Here is an 8519-nt window from a genome sequence, read left to right as displayed (position 1 = left end):
TTTTTATATATATAAAATTGAAAAACTGACTTGAATAAAGTTTTTTCAACATTATTATCATCTAATAAATTAATCTGTGTCAGTATATGACTGCAACTTCAAACTAATTTGTAACTTATAGACACATATATATTAACTTATTAAGTATAAATATTTTATATCTCCTGGGAAATTTATTAGCTGTTTGTAAGATATATTAAACTTCAATCAGAAGCGACTCTTTCATTAAGGAAATAAATAAGTATTTTAATGCAATTTATAACTTTAGGTTTCTATTTTATTCTATTCAGTTGAGATAGCTCAGTGCATAGTGTGTGATAGTGATAGCTGTGTGAATAGTAAATTAAGTAAATAATTAGTCGCACGCTTATTTGCAGACTGTAGAAAAAAAATATTACCTAGAGTTTTCGCTTCCTTACTCATATGACCTCCAGCTGACCCGTGCACATTTCATTGATCGTCAATTTTATTTTTACAATATGATCAACTACAAAGTGTTTAAACCCGTTCTCAGAAACGTAACAAGTGTTGAAATTTAAAATTGTGATAAAAACCCAGTTGTATAATATAAGAACAAGCCCCTTCCTCTGGAAATGTTGTAGTTTTAATACCCTTTTAATTATGTTTCTTATTAGGTTTACTCTGCAATATAATCATTGCTATGGATCTTAACAAGATATCCTGTCTATTACAATTCTCTAAGGAAATTAAAACTAACACTCTCCTATTAGACATCATATTTATACCATAACTCAGTTAACTTACTTTAACTTTTTTATTAATATTCAACCATTTTGTATTCGATTCGAATTGAGATCGAGATTTTATAATTATTTACATCAATTTACTGTTATTTAAATTTTTTTCTAATAAATACAAATTATTTTAGTAGCGTGCGCGCTCGCACAGATTTAACCTTCCTCATCTGATTGTGTGTGTGATCTTTATATAATGTTGGTCTGGATTTTTTAATTCCAAATTCGTTAAAAATGATCGATGGTGTACACAACAGTAACACTTGTGTGTGAATATAGGTAACTAGGTTTCGAAAATTTTGAATTTTGTATCGAAGTATTTTGATACCTAATTCTCGTCTCCTTTTTCTTGAAACTCAGACAGTTTTATAATTGAACATAGAAAAATGTCATTAAAAATACTTAATCATCTTGTTAATTCTCCAAACGAACTACCTTTCGTAAATACGTATTCACGACAAGTAGTTTTCGAGTAAGCTCATTATGTGCTATTCTAAAGCTGAGAGTGAAAATAATTGCAGTACTATCAAATTCTGCAAGGGTCTAGACGCCATGTCATTTTTTTTGCACAGGGTTTTTGCTATTGTAGAATATAAGTACTAGCTATAGGATCTGAAACCTCATACCTGTATTGTCGCAAACAGCTGCCAATATAAGCGACATTTTATCCACTAAGAAATCGTGGTAGCTAATATAGTAGTAGCGTAGTAGCTATTACTATATTAGCTACACCCCCTCTCTTCCCGTGGGTATCGTAAGAGACGACTAATGGATAACACAGTTCCACTACTACCTTGGAACTTAAAAAGCCGACCGATGGCGGGATTACCATCCAACTGCTGGCTTTGAAATACACAGGCCGAAGACGGGCAGCAGCGTCTTCGGTGCGACACAGCCAGCCCTGCGGTCACCAACCTGCCTGCCCAGGCCTATGTCCAGTAGTGGACTGCGAAAGGCTGCTGTGATGATGATGATGTGATGAGTAGCTATTTGCTAATTATCATTATAGGCCTGCTTTACCGTTTGTAGATAAGGTTTATCCTGCACAAAAGCTACGAATAGACTTTGACACCAGAAGTTAAAATAGATCATTAGGGGCTGACTCGACTTAAAATAAATAAACTATATTTTTTATTATTAAAAATCACCCTTCGTCGTTCCTCTTAAATTTGAAGGCACTCCCTTAACAGCCTCGGCCAGTATTGGGATACTTGGCGTCGACATATCGAGCAATGTGCAATTTCGTGGTCATCTGGAAGGAAAGGCTAAACTAGCCTCGAAGAAACTTAGTGTGCTCAGTAGGGCGAAGCAGTATTTCATGCCTTGCCACCGCCTACAATTATATAAGGCACAGATCCGGCCCCACATGGAATACTGCTCTCACCTATGGGCTGGAGCGCCCCAGTACCAGCTCCTTCCATTTGACCGTGTTCAACGCCGAGCGGCTCGAATCGTTGGCGACAAGATTCTCTCCGATCGGCTCGATTCTTTGGCACTGCGTAGAGATGTCGGGTCACTCTGCATCTTCTACCGTATTTACCACGGGGAGTGTTCTGAGGAATTGTTCGGACTTATGCCTGCAGCAGAATTCCACCACCGGACATCGCGTCGAAATTCAAAACTTCACCCACATCACCTCGATGTCTGGAAGTCTACGACAGCTCGATTCTTGCGCCATTTTCTGCCACGCACGACCCCTCTGTGGAACCAGCTGCCACCTACGGTATTTCCGAAACAATACGACCTAGGGACCTTCAAAAGAAGAGCATATTCCTTTTTGAAAGGCCGGCAACGCGCCTGCTAATATTTTATGTAGCGGGTGTCTGTGGATGTTGTTTTTCACTTACCATCAGGTGAGACAACTGTCCGTTTGCCCCCTCTTCTATAAAAAAAAAAAAAAAAAAAAAAATATAATAGTATTTACTTTTATCTGTTGGATACCGTGATACTTCAGATATCTTTAACACTAACGTATAAAATAGGCCCCTATCCTGTTACCTAATCCCCAGAAAATGCTATGTAGAAATCTGTTGAGATCGTTAAAATAACGCAATTCACGTTCATGCCTTTAAACATAAATCTGTCATCATCATAAATTTTGACCTGTTTCTATTTTGAAATTTATTCACAATCACAAACACTTCCACTAAAAACATAATACTGTAGTAAATTTTTTTATATAAAAGCTGTAGAACGTAATTCGAACAAAAAAGTTATATTAAAAGAATCGAAGAACTGTGATAATAACATTAGTTTCTCGCAATCATAAAATATGTTCGCAATCAGAAAAAAACGTTCAAACAGCCACTGAATGAGCCAGCTTGATTGGCAACGAATGAAATTCCTTTTTTGCCCTAACCTTTACAAGATGGAGATTATTTTTTCGCAGATTTAATTCCGAAGAAAGCGGCTGTATTTTCTATCTAACATTTCATTATCATTTGAGCAAAAATAAAAAAGACGACTTTAAACCAATTTCAATTATCTTAGCTACATATTTTGCTCATATTTATATAATTTCTGTGTTTCGTTATAACTATCTTTCTTAAACAAATTATGAAAAATACAACTTTTTTGTTGTTTTAAAGCACAGATACCTATGGCCATACTTTTACGAAAAAATTTTTATGACGCGATCACAACAGGTATATCCAAAAAACAATCGGACTTGTACTTGTGTGTACCAGTAAAAACGCTTACCAATTTTTTAAAACCGTAGTTTTACCACTTATCGTATTTCGTTACGAGTTCTCATAGCAGTATATCTGTTTATATTTCTCATTTATGTTTAATACTACAAAACCTATAATATTATATGCAGGTTTTATGCATCTTTTTACTACGCCTCAGCCTGTAATTTCTTACTCCTGGGTCTCTTTTCATATGTAAGAGAAGGATCAGAGCTTAATCCACCACGCTGCCACTGCGGGTTGGCGGATATAGGCTTCTCAGGCCCTAAGTGGGTACTTGTGTTATAAAAGAATAACTTCGGTAGTTAAAGTTTAAAAACATTCAGCGTTCTCTGATGCTTTTCTATGCATTCAGCCCGTAACATCCCACTGTTAGGCATAGGTTTCTTTTTTCATGTAGGAGAAGGATTGGAGCTTAATCCACCATGCTGCTCCACTGCGGGTTGGCGGATATGTTCACCACTATGAGTATATATGAACGATCGCTATCAGGTATTTTTATTTGATTAAATCATAACAACTACTACATTAATGTGTCTAGCAAAGATAGACCCATTAATATTATATAGAAGTAGTTCCTTGTAAATTTATGAAGCAACTACATAATATTAGGTTTAATATATTCCATTAATAAATAAACTTACTTTCAATTAATTTCAAATGTACTTATTATGTTGACTGACTTGTACTGTTGTGGATATCTATCGAAAATATCTTTCCAATAATGGGGTCGCATCAGCGTCATTTACTGTTAATCGGATCTCGACAGAGTCCTTGTTTCAATTACTATGAAGTCAAGATTTGATCCCCTCTGACGATTCAATGGAAATTACTTTGAATAGATTTCTTGGAATCGACTTAGGTTTAATTTATCAATTTAATAAATAAAAAACATTTACACTGTGTTGATTTTTTTTATTATTTGTTTTACTATTATATAAATAGGTAAAATAAGAAACATTAAAAAATAACAAACTATTTTTTGGAAATTCCATCATTTAATGCAATTTACTATCATTACTTCAATTATTTAGGTACAGAAATTTCATTAAATTGTTGTTAGAAAATAAATCAAAAAAAAATTTAAAAATCATATTCATGATGAAGATTAAAAATTTTCGCTATAAAAAATAAGAGATAAAAGATATATGTGTGTATGTATATATGTCATTTATATTTCTTTGAATTACTGTTATAAAGGACTTTAAATCTTTATTTTATTTAAAGCTGCTCAGAAAGACATCAAAATCAGTTACAGAAATATTATGCGATTAGTATGTTTAAAAGTATTTTCATGAATTATTGAGGTTTATCCTCCGGGATATATCCTCCTAAATATCTGGAGCAGCCCGTTTAGTAAAGTACCTTTTCCTTACAGAAGATCACAGCTAAATAATATTGCTCTCAAGGAGTGCTGTGTTCTGTGATGAGTATGATGGCCAGAGCTGCTGGTAGAGTCAGGTCGGCAGAACGTTTGCGATGCTGCTGGGGTCGCAAGTCTCTTGGCTACGGAAATCACTTAACATCGGGTGAGAAGTTGTCACTTGTTTTTTTTTTTGTAAACTTTGACGACGTTGTGACGTTATAATTCTGGAATGATAATTCAACGTACGACTGACTTTTAAAATAAATTTATACCACTTATTTACAAAAGTAAAATATAGTTGAGCCAGCTTTAGATAAGATTGCTCATTCAAAAGTGACAAATCGATAGTGTATAATCTCACTCAACGGCCGTTTCTCGTTTACGAGATATTAATTAAATCCCGAGTCATCTTGCGAAGATATTATTCAGTGTTTGGAGATTGACAGACAGATTCCAAGTCCCTTTATTAAAATTTGTAAATAGCCTTCTATTAAAGACAAATTATGCAAACATATTAATTATGAAGGCTACCATTATAATGAGCTTTCAAAAAGAGACAAAGAGTAATATTGAAATAAGAATTAATTAATTAAAATATAATAAAAATGCTAATCCATTGTTGTGCTAACAATGGATTATTATTAATTTAAATTCATTGTTTCGAGAGCTAATTATAAACTTGATCGTTATGATAACGTTAACTATAAAAGAAAATCCGTTGAATATAGAAGAAAAAAATTAAAATTAAACTTTCATTGTCATTAAAATATAATCCAATATACGCAGTCCTTAATTGTTCAGATGTCTATGCTTAAAATATAGCTGAACGTAATAATAATCATGGCTTACACAACAAAGGATGTATTCACACAAAGTAGTCAAAAGGCCTTACCCGTACCAGCACGTGTACATGTATGCAAAGTGAAAATAATAGGGCAAAATATAGAGGGAACTAATTAGCGAGCCTTGTTACTGTCTCTCGAGTTTCCTTTTATATTCTTTTTACATATAGTTAAGTGGCGTTCGCAGGAAATGTCTCTCTCATTTACTTGTGCGTACGTTTTACTGCATTACATTTATTTCAAGTCTTATAATAACGTATATCAGAAGATTTTTTTTATTTGAAGGAGCGATTTCGTTTCAGAATTACGGAATCGTTATTAGAATTACCTAGAATAATTAATTCTTTACGCTATTGGGCATAATGTATATCTTTTCCAGTTAATTAAAAATTTTGTAAGTTTTCTATCTTTGCAAATAAATAAAATTGGAGTGTCTGTTTGTAATATTAAAATAACCGCTTTTTACTAAATACATATGGGTGTATACATACCATACCAAAATAGCATTTTTTACAATTTTTGTCTTTTTTGACGAAGTTACGGGCACAGCTATATATATTTTATATAAAACCTTTTATCATTAAAATTAAAAATTGTACAAAAGTAAGCTGAGCTGAGCCGTATATCTTTTTGTATTATTAATTATTTTTAATATCAATGTAAATAAAGTTTTTATTTTCGCCTGCTTAGCCTACTACATGCTATGCTATAAAAGATATAGGCTAAAAAACTTGTTACAAATGCCATAAGTCTTTATTAAAGTATCAGGTCAATAATCCCTTAACAAAGTGTATTCAAGCGTCTAAAGAACAAATCGGAAATGAGAGAAATTCGATCCTCCATTAGAGATACAACGATTAATGGAAATGGAAATACGGGTATGTATACGGATAAGGTTAATCCTCAATTCAATTTTGCTTTTAAGCATTTAATTATTATAAACGTAATTAAATTCTGTGACCGGCAGTTCAATATAATAAAGAAATATAATTAGAATCAAATATTCTTAAATGTACACCAAAAAAAAATTACAAATAAACAAGAATTATAATAAAGAAAAATAATAAATAAATAATAAGAAAAATACCTATTGATGGAACATTGCCTTTTTAATAGTATTCCTTTAGCTTTTTTTAAGTACATTTGATGTATGTTCTTTTTTACTAATCTTTGTTAGATTACTAAAAAAGAACATACATCAAATGTACTTATGAACATTTATATATGTTTAGGATAGTTGTAAAACGGATATATAAATATAACACACGCTTTTATTATTATTTATTAATTTATAAACCAATCAAAAAATTATTATTTTTTAAATGGAGAACAATAGTGTAGTCATCAACTGAGTATTTATTTTCAATTAAATCGATTTACAAAAACTCGGATATTTGACTGAGGAGTTTTTTGTATATTTGTTAGGGTGGAATATTGCAAATCAATTTTGAAGCATATGTATCGGTAAATACCGATATAGAAGCATTTATAATTACGATTAAGCTGAAATTTCTTACACATGTTTCCTTTGGATGACAATGCATGTTGAGCTATGTGACGTCATTCTAAATCCAATATGACAGAACACCGAAGATGGCGCAATAGTTATTTTTAATGCACTCATACAATATTAGAATCAAATGAAAGGCCTTGCTGAAAGTAAATCAACAAAATAAAGTGAAGAGTCCAATATAGCGGACTTTTAAAGATGTCCGACTAAGTTTTTTATTCTTTGCTACGTTATGGGTAGCAGATTTTGAGTAGGATATTATCATGCTGTGCCCATGCTGTGTGCTATGTGTTCATGCTGCAAAATTATCTTTTGTTCAGTGCCAAATGACCAATATTTTTACAGTTTACCCAATGCAGCTTTTTAATAGGCGGCTACAAGATCTAACTATTATTATGTCGGTTTGAATGCAGGTTGCGCCTTATTAATAATTTCTAATTCGATTTAAGAATTAAAATTAAGCATGTTTGTATACTACACACTGTTTAGCCTGTAATTAATTGCATTCACTTTTTCTTTGTTTCTGTTAAATAAATAAGTAACAATTTCGTATATTACGCTTTATTGTGATAAAATTGTAGATGATAGAAATGGTTCATATTCTGCGTGAATCATAGATCAAGTAAAAAAAGGTAGATAACGCACCTAGAACAGAAAACTGAAGCCACTTTTTTAAAGATGTGTGAGTGAGTGAAGTGTTGACACCTTTTAAAAAAAGTCCTAAAATTTTTATTAAACAATTAATTTAATATAGGTAAAATGGGTATGTGAAAATAAAAACCTGTTTATAGTTTTAAATAAATTTACTAAAAATAAAACAAAAAATCGGTAGAATAATAAAAATATATATTCGTAAGATGATTATCTTACGAATATATATTATTATTATGAATGGACACTTCCTATCCCCTCTGTTTATCTCTTTTCAGTTTGCAGTTGGTTTTTTTTTTAACTATTTTTCTTAAACCTAAATCCTTTATGTTGTATAAGATGTGGTTCATTTCGGCTGTCTTACAGCCGCTACCCATTCACCTCTCATTAAAATATTCGTTAGAAACCTAAAACCATGAAATTTGATAGTAAAATATGGGTACCTAGTTTACTCAAAAATTGTAAAAAGTTAAAACATAAAACAAACGAGTTAATAATTCATAAATATATTTTGATTTTTTTATTTTCAATTTATGTAACATAAAATAACACGAGAAAAAAAAACAATAACTATGTCTACTTTTTACTTAATTATTTTTCTGATTGCGTACAATTTACTTACCCACATTTTGGGGTATTGAAAAAAAGAACTACTGGCAACACTCCCGTGGTACGTCATTTCGTGACATTGAAATTATAAGTTCC

Source organism: Melitaea cinxia, chromosome 10 (assembly GCF_905220565.1).
Source record: "Melitaea cinxia chromosome 10, ilMelCinx1.1, whole genome shotgun sequence".
NCBI lineage: Eukaryota > Metazoa > Arthropoda > Insecta > Lepidoptera > Nymphalidae > Melitaea > Melitaea cinxia.
Note: the sequence above shows the minus strand (reverse complement) of the source record.